The following is a 7,420-nucleotide window of genomic DNA, read 5'->3' on the forward strand; positions in this document are numbered from 1 at the left end:
TAACAATGTTTTTGTCATGCTGAATGTTCTTGGACTTATTAAAGTTCAATCCACTTTAAGGTTTTTACAAAATCTGGCTTAAGACCTTCAGTCACCAGTCTCCACCATAAGGCCTTCACAATGCTCTTTATCAAAACTACACCCCTACCTGCCAGGAACCTGGAGAATTCAGTTTCAATTTTAAGACAACACTTCATCGAGGATAAAGGAAGTTAAAAATGAAATAAAATGAAGATTTCCAACGATCATAACACCCCTTAGCTTTAGCTATTAAAAAACTTTCTTGGTTGAAAACAAAACATTCTTTTGTTTTGCTTTCAGCCTTTTGTCTATTCCTAAGCTAACAGTCAGCTCACACTTCAGAATTTCAACCAGCAGACAGATCACCTCAGTTGTGTTTGATAACAGTTTCAAAAATAATTAGAGAAAGGAAGAGCTTTGCCAACCTTATGCCCTAAGAGCTGACCCTGAGGGCTATAATGTGGTTTTTGAGCATGATGGAAGTTCCTCTACTCTAAGTCACTCACCTGCATCCAGGTCCCCCAAGGCTTCTCAGTCTCTTGGCATGGAAAGTGGCTTTTTCGGAGCATCAGAGATTCATCCCTGGTTCTCTCTATTTTTCAAGAGAGAATGTGATAACCAAGATTCATGGCTTCGCTATCATTAATCACCATGTAATTATACGTGTTGAACTGTCAACAGAAGATTTCTACTCTGCCATTTTCCTCCCCAGAACTTCTCAATAACTTCTTCCCCAAAACTTCAAAACTTTTAAAAGTTTTAAAACCACAGTTACACAAATGTAAAACAAGAGTGTGGGTGAGCTCTCTAGGTCTGCCTTCTGTTGCAATCTCTGCCACCTTCCATGAGTTGGAAGGGGACTGTTTCATGCCTGCTTCTACTCAGGTGTCCTGTTTGTATTCAAACAGGTGCTTTATGTAGGAATGGGCAAATTTGACAATATAGTGCCTCTCAGTTTCTCATTTTTCTACTCTTATATTCAGTTCACCACATTCCCAAATTAGTTTGCATTTAAAAACTAAACTAAACTAAAAGCCCTCGTAAAAATTCATCAGCATTTTAGTGTGATTCTTTTCTGAATATATACATCTTTGAATGCAATTTTGCCCAATGTGCACATTTTTACAAAGCACATTTCCTTAATAAAATGCTTTTTCGTATCTTTCCCCCCACTAATATATACATTTGTATGCACACTTTATTATATGCATTTTTTGCACACTCTACCTGGCTAGGAGATTGCATTGCAAAATTCAGGCTAAGTTACGCACAGCATGGAACATATGAACATAAGAGGAGCCTTGCCACGTTCACCTGTGTGTTCACACATAAAGCCTTTCCACCCCACTTTCAGCAAATCGAATTTATTTATTAACTTTATATCCTGTCCAACCCCCGAGGGCAGCAAACACACCAGCAATAAAACAATCAAAATGTCTAAAATCAACTGAAAAAGAATTCCAAAACAGAAACAGACTGGGAAAGGAGCTCTATTTAAAAGATTTGTTGAAAGAGGAAGGCCTTTGTTAAAAGAGATGGTGCCTGTGTAATATTCAAGGGGAAGGAACTTCAATGGGTAGGTGCCACAACACTAAAGATGCAGTTGCTATATTGTGCAGAATGGTTCTCCTGATAATATGGTATCTGTATGAGGCACTTGCCTGTAGAGTGCAGTGATTGATTAGGTGAATAATGGGTAAGGAAATCTATCAGATATTATGGTTCCAAGCTGTTTGCAAAAGAACTAGCACCTTGAATTAAGCCTGGAAAAATAAATATTTGGATGATTTTTCAAAATTAAAATATATAAATGCAAATGCATATTTTCACATCCTTTTCTCTCAAACTACACCTATCAAATGTCAAAATAAAACTATATATCTATATCTATGTGTGTGTGTAATATATATATATATATATATATATATATATATATATATATATATAATACAGTGGTACTTCTGTTTAAGAACAGCCCTGTTTATGAACTATTCAGTTTACAAACTCCGCAAAACCAGAAGTAGTGTCCCGGTTTGCGAACTTTACCTCAGTCTAAGAATGAAATCCAAATGGTGGAAGGGCACCAGCAGTGGGAGGCCTCATTAGGGAAAGTGCACCTCGGTTTAAGAACAGTTTCGGTTTAAGAATGGACTTCTGGAACGGATTAAATTCATAAACTTAGGTACCAGTGTATATAAACTATATCTCTATCTATCTATCTATCTATCTATCTATCTATCTATCTATCTATCATCTATCTATTTTAAACAAAAATGGTGTTGTAACATTTGGAGAAGTACAAAATTCAGTGTTCTGATCTGCATTCTTATCTAGAAGGTACAAATCAGGTCAGTTCCTAATGGAATTCACAAAAAAATCAAATTGCTCCAGCATCTCTAGCTGGATCATTGAGTCCCATGTGTTTTTAATAGCCCTTGAAAAGCTATATAATGACTAAGAAAAACAGTAAAATTCCAGACTTGCACAAAGCTGTCTTGAATATATTATTTTAAAGCATAATTTTTCTTTATTCCAGGATAGTCTTGAAGCAAAATATTTATACCCAAACCTGTTTTGTGACTATATTTTCTCCTCAATACTGTCTCATTGGGAAATATTGCTTAATTTGGTTGTTTCATATTTTCCAGTAAATAGCTTGCTGGGTCCGAAAAAAGCATTTTAAAATATTAATGCAGCTGAAATGATCACAAACACAACATGTTCCAAATCTTGTTTATGAGTGACAGAAATAAGGTGACATTGTTAAATAATTTACAAGGACTTTGAGGACCTTGAAGAAATGGGAAATGGTGTATTCAGTAGTTGGTGTAAGAAAATTACAACTAATTAGGGAAGGAGCTTTCAAATTAAATATATTGGTTTTGGGAGATAAAGAAAAAAAACAGATCTGCAGAAGGATGTGGTTTCCAATATATTTTCAGAATGCTGGATGACAATTGCAGCAACTGGTAAAGAATGGAAAATGACTCCTTCAAGTCCATCTCCTGAGCATTCATATTGGTGAGAAAACAGGTCTCTGAGTTCAAGTACCAATAATCTTGATAGATGGCATTTAATTGATTAGCTGTTGAATCTGATAGGGACAGATTCAGATTTGTCTTGTTGTACCTCCAAACCATCACCAACTTCAGTTTCCTTGATTGTGGGACTACTGTTAGAATTTCTGTCTCAACTAACCCAGCCAGTCATGGCATTCAAACCACAAATGTCCTTTCCAAATGCATTGATTCTGCTAAATATTCCCTCTGTGGGTGCTTGAGACTCACAAGAGGAGCAGCAGTAGCACATGGTGCAGTGGGGGTGGAGACACTTATCTGATTTCCTAGGAGATGAGTCATGCTACTTACTGAGACAAGGAGGCAGAAGGAAGAGGTGGCCAAGGGGTGGTGTAGTGAAAATGCACCAGCAGGACCCCCAGATTGACTCTGCTAGTGTGTTTGCCCCATTACCCCTCTCTGCTCCTCCCAGTGAGAAGCAATGACTCACTTGCCAAGTGGTCAAGTAAGCAATTCTGCCCTGTCATGCCATCCCTATTGGGTAATAGGCAGTGCACAGGTTGAGAGTTCATATCAAGCTGAGAGGATACAGAACCTTGGACAGCTCCAATACGCTCTGCTAAGTCAGTGAACAAACATGCTATCTCCGTAGGGAGCTAGAGTCAATTGAAACGACACACCAGCTGATCAGACATAGTATTTGGAAGGCTTCCCTGCCCTGGAGGTGTGACAGGGTTCTCACCTCGTTTTATAATCAGTGACTTCTGCTAGCCTGGGACCACAAGAGATATCTGAGGGGATTCCAAGAATGATGGAAGGGCTGTGTCCTCTGGCCAACAGGCTACTGAATGACGTATTGTTGCTTCTTCCTTCAAGAAATCATCATTAAGCTTGTGCCCATCAGAGTTCTCCACCATGTGTTACAACATATTTGGGTCAAGAGTAATGATGGTATTTTTGCTAACACCCCAGAGCCATCTGTGAAGTCTCTTACCACAACTTTGATTTCACCACCAAGGTGGAATTTAAAAGTGTGAGCTTAAAATGCCTGCTTTACGCATGCTGGCATGCTCATTAATAGACAATGGACCTGTTAAAAGGATAGTACACAAATGCCCACACAGTTCAAAAGCCATCAGTGAGGAAAAAACTGGCAGCCAAGTAGACTTTTAATTCAACCTGATTTTATGCATTCTGAATAACATGGAGCAATCAAAACTACAGATCTAGTTACAGGTAGATAGCTGTATTGGTCTGCCGTAGTCAAAACAAAACAAAAAAAGTGTTATAAGTGATGCTGGAAGCTTCTGAGTATGCCATATTTGTTTATTTGTTTATTTTAGAAAGGACTGAGATTTTTTTTGGGGGGGGGCATGCAAAGAATGAACTCATTCCAACTCAAGATTTTTGTTTTTGAAGGGAGACAATATTTTCCTCTCCTTAATTCCAACCCTATGATGCCACATTTTATTCCATGTACTTTTTATTACACAGCTATTTCTTTGTAGTCATGTTCATCTGGTAAATGACAGCAAGATAAGGGATAAACTTATTTGACAGATACCTTTGTGAACTACAGTATCAACACGGACACACTACAAGACATCACTCTTTTTCTTGCATATATCCTAAAATTTACTTCAGAAGCTCCATTTGGAAGCTATGTCCTGTGCTGAACCTCATGGTGATTTAAGGCCTGCCATTTATCAATCCAAATATCACTTAAGAGAAAAATACAGCTTAAAAGTGTGAAGGCACAAAAACACATTGAGAGGTAGATAGACAATTTAGATCAATTCTCCTGTTTCACTTTACGCCTCTTCATAGACTTGAAGCACACCTTGGGCTATATTAAATAGAAGAAATCTATTTAGAACGTTAGCAGCTTTAATAGCTGGAATTTCAAGAAATCCCTTTTAAGGTATTTCAACCATCATATATTTTTATACTCAGTAAGACCTAGCATAGTTTTAGTTTATTTCAGGCTATTGCAGGTTCATCTTTTTAAACAGAGAAGTACTGAACTGACAGTTTGTTTATTTAGTTAACTGAATTTTATTTATTGTATACTGTTCAGTGCAATATGCTCTGCTTTACAGTGAATACTGATGCAGGTAGATCAGTTTATATTGTTGTCAGCAAGGTAGGCCCAGCCATATATTCTTGGATGACAACGATGATTTAACCTTGAGAACAAACCAGGTCTTTCAGAATGAAATCATAGTACCTGTTTACAGTTTTGTTCTAAGGGGCAGTTTAAAAAAGCAAACGAACCAAAAGCTACTTTGATTAATAGTGCTATCTTGATCTTCATAAATACTTATCTTAAATATATTTAATTGGAAGCAAATCCACTCACTTCAATTGGATATTACTGAAGAGATATCTGGGATTGCATCTTCAATCCTTATTTGTTAATCTTGAAATACGGGAAGAAATAGAATCCTTAGAAAAATAATAGATTAAAAAAATCCCTCTGGTTTTTGAGATATCAAACTTTGTCCAAACATATATGTATCTATTTTCACATCCAAGTAGGCTAGAAAATTGTAGGTTTTAAGCAGCAATAGCAACAAAGATTCTTGGGAACCTGAATTCTATAGCCAATCCCAAATCCTGCTGATTTTCAGCATATGTTTAGAACCATAAAAGACATACTGTAGCTCTGGTAATACAAAAATTAGATACCAAGTAAACTTGCTTTACAGCCCGAAGATATTTAACTGCACATGGAATTATAACATAAGGCTACTTTATTTTGCTTTAAACCTAAGAAAGGAGAGTTACAGGTGGGTAGCCATGCTGGTCTGCCATAGTCGAAACAAAATAGAAAATTCTTTCCAGTAGCACCTTAGAGACCAACTGAGTTTGTTCTTGGTATGAGCTTTCGTGTGCATGCACACTTCTTCAGATACAGTGTATTTCTATTTTGTTAAGAAAGGAGACTTATTTTTCTCTCATTCTGTACCATTTTCACAATCTCATGGATTTCAGGTCAATTTCAGTAATGGACTTCTATGCATGCTTCCCCAAGGAAAGCACTAGGAACTGTTGGCACACATAGTGAAATGTACTTTTGTGCTTTGCAATGCATTTTTTTTGTACACTTTATGTTCTCTGGAGCCCTTTTAAACCACATGTGGAAATGGCAAAGGGAAAACTAAGGCATCATTTCACAGTCTCAGTTATGAGCAGAGAACTCCGAGAGGCTTGAGAAGTGAAGGTTCAGTTATCATGGAAAGGCAGTTAATTACTGGCTAGATTTACAAGGCTGCTCAAGCAACGTGTGGAGTGCATTTTCTAAGCATTATTAAGAATGTAAGCTTAATATTGTTGTGTCAGTACAATATTGAAATTATGCTCTTGGGGGTACATGGTGTTTGGAACAGAAGGGTTGCTTCCTTCCCTCCCACCCTCCAAGCATTTAAAAAAGAATGAGTCAATAAAAGCAAATTATTTCCAAAATTGGCTTAGCATTTTTATGTTCCTTTGAAGCTTCTGGCACATATGTGCAGCCTGGTATTCCAGAGGAAATAATGTTGTTTGAAATGGATGAAATTCCAGTACAGCTACTGGACATTGTCTATTCGAAACAAGAGAAATCTTTACAAGTCGCTTCTAAAGGTGGAGCAAAATAATGTCAAGGTCAATTGGAGATACTTGCACATAAATATGCCTGAGAATGTAGTATTAAAAAGGGAAGAATGCTATTGAGAGTTCTTATGGAAAAACAGTTGGCATTAAGCATTGTATAGTTTCATTGCAATAACCTGGCACAAGAGATAGAATTGCAACATCAGTTACCTGCCAAATGCATATCAAGGAAAAATAATGATATGAAAAATTATTATTATAATGATAGACCTGCACCTGTTGTTTTGCATTGCAAGCCAATGTTGGCTACATTTCAAAAAACCAAATAAATGTTGTAGCTGCACATGAGAATTCACTGCCAATCAACCTGGTCTCTTTATTGCCTAAAGCTGAATGTTTGCAAGGCTACAGGTTTTCCATCTGTTACTGAATAGAAGAATACTTGGGATGTAGTCCTTGAAACACCTTCTGCAATGCAGTCTCATTGACCCAATCAAGCCTGCATTTTGCATTTCCATGGGAGAATTGTGCTCTACCTTTCTGTATATTTGCAATGTATTAGGGTGAACACAATGCAAAGTTAGCCATTTTAGAGCTATTATTCAGTGGGTTTAATTAAGCACTAACCTAACTGACAAACTTCCATTAGTGCTGCAAAGGGGCATAATAAGACCACACAATTAAAACCTGGCACACAGCAACATAGCGATTTGGAATTAGTTCACCTGGATAGAATTCATAAGGCCAAAAGTCACTTTTTAAAAAAGGAAAAGCGAAAAATCCATGAC

Source organism: Lacerta agilis, chromosome 4, assembly GCF_009819535.1.
Source record: "Lacerta agilis isolate rLacAgi1 chromosome 4, rLacAgi1.pri, whole genome shotgun sequence".
Classification (NCBI taxonomy): domain Eukaryota; kingdom Metazoa; phylum Chordata; class Lepidosauria; order Squamata; family Lacertidae; genus Lacerta; species Lacerta agilis.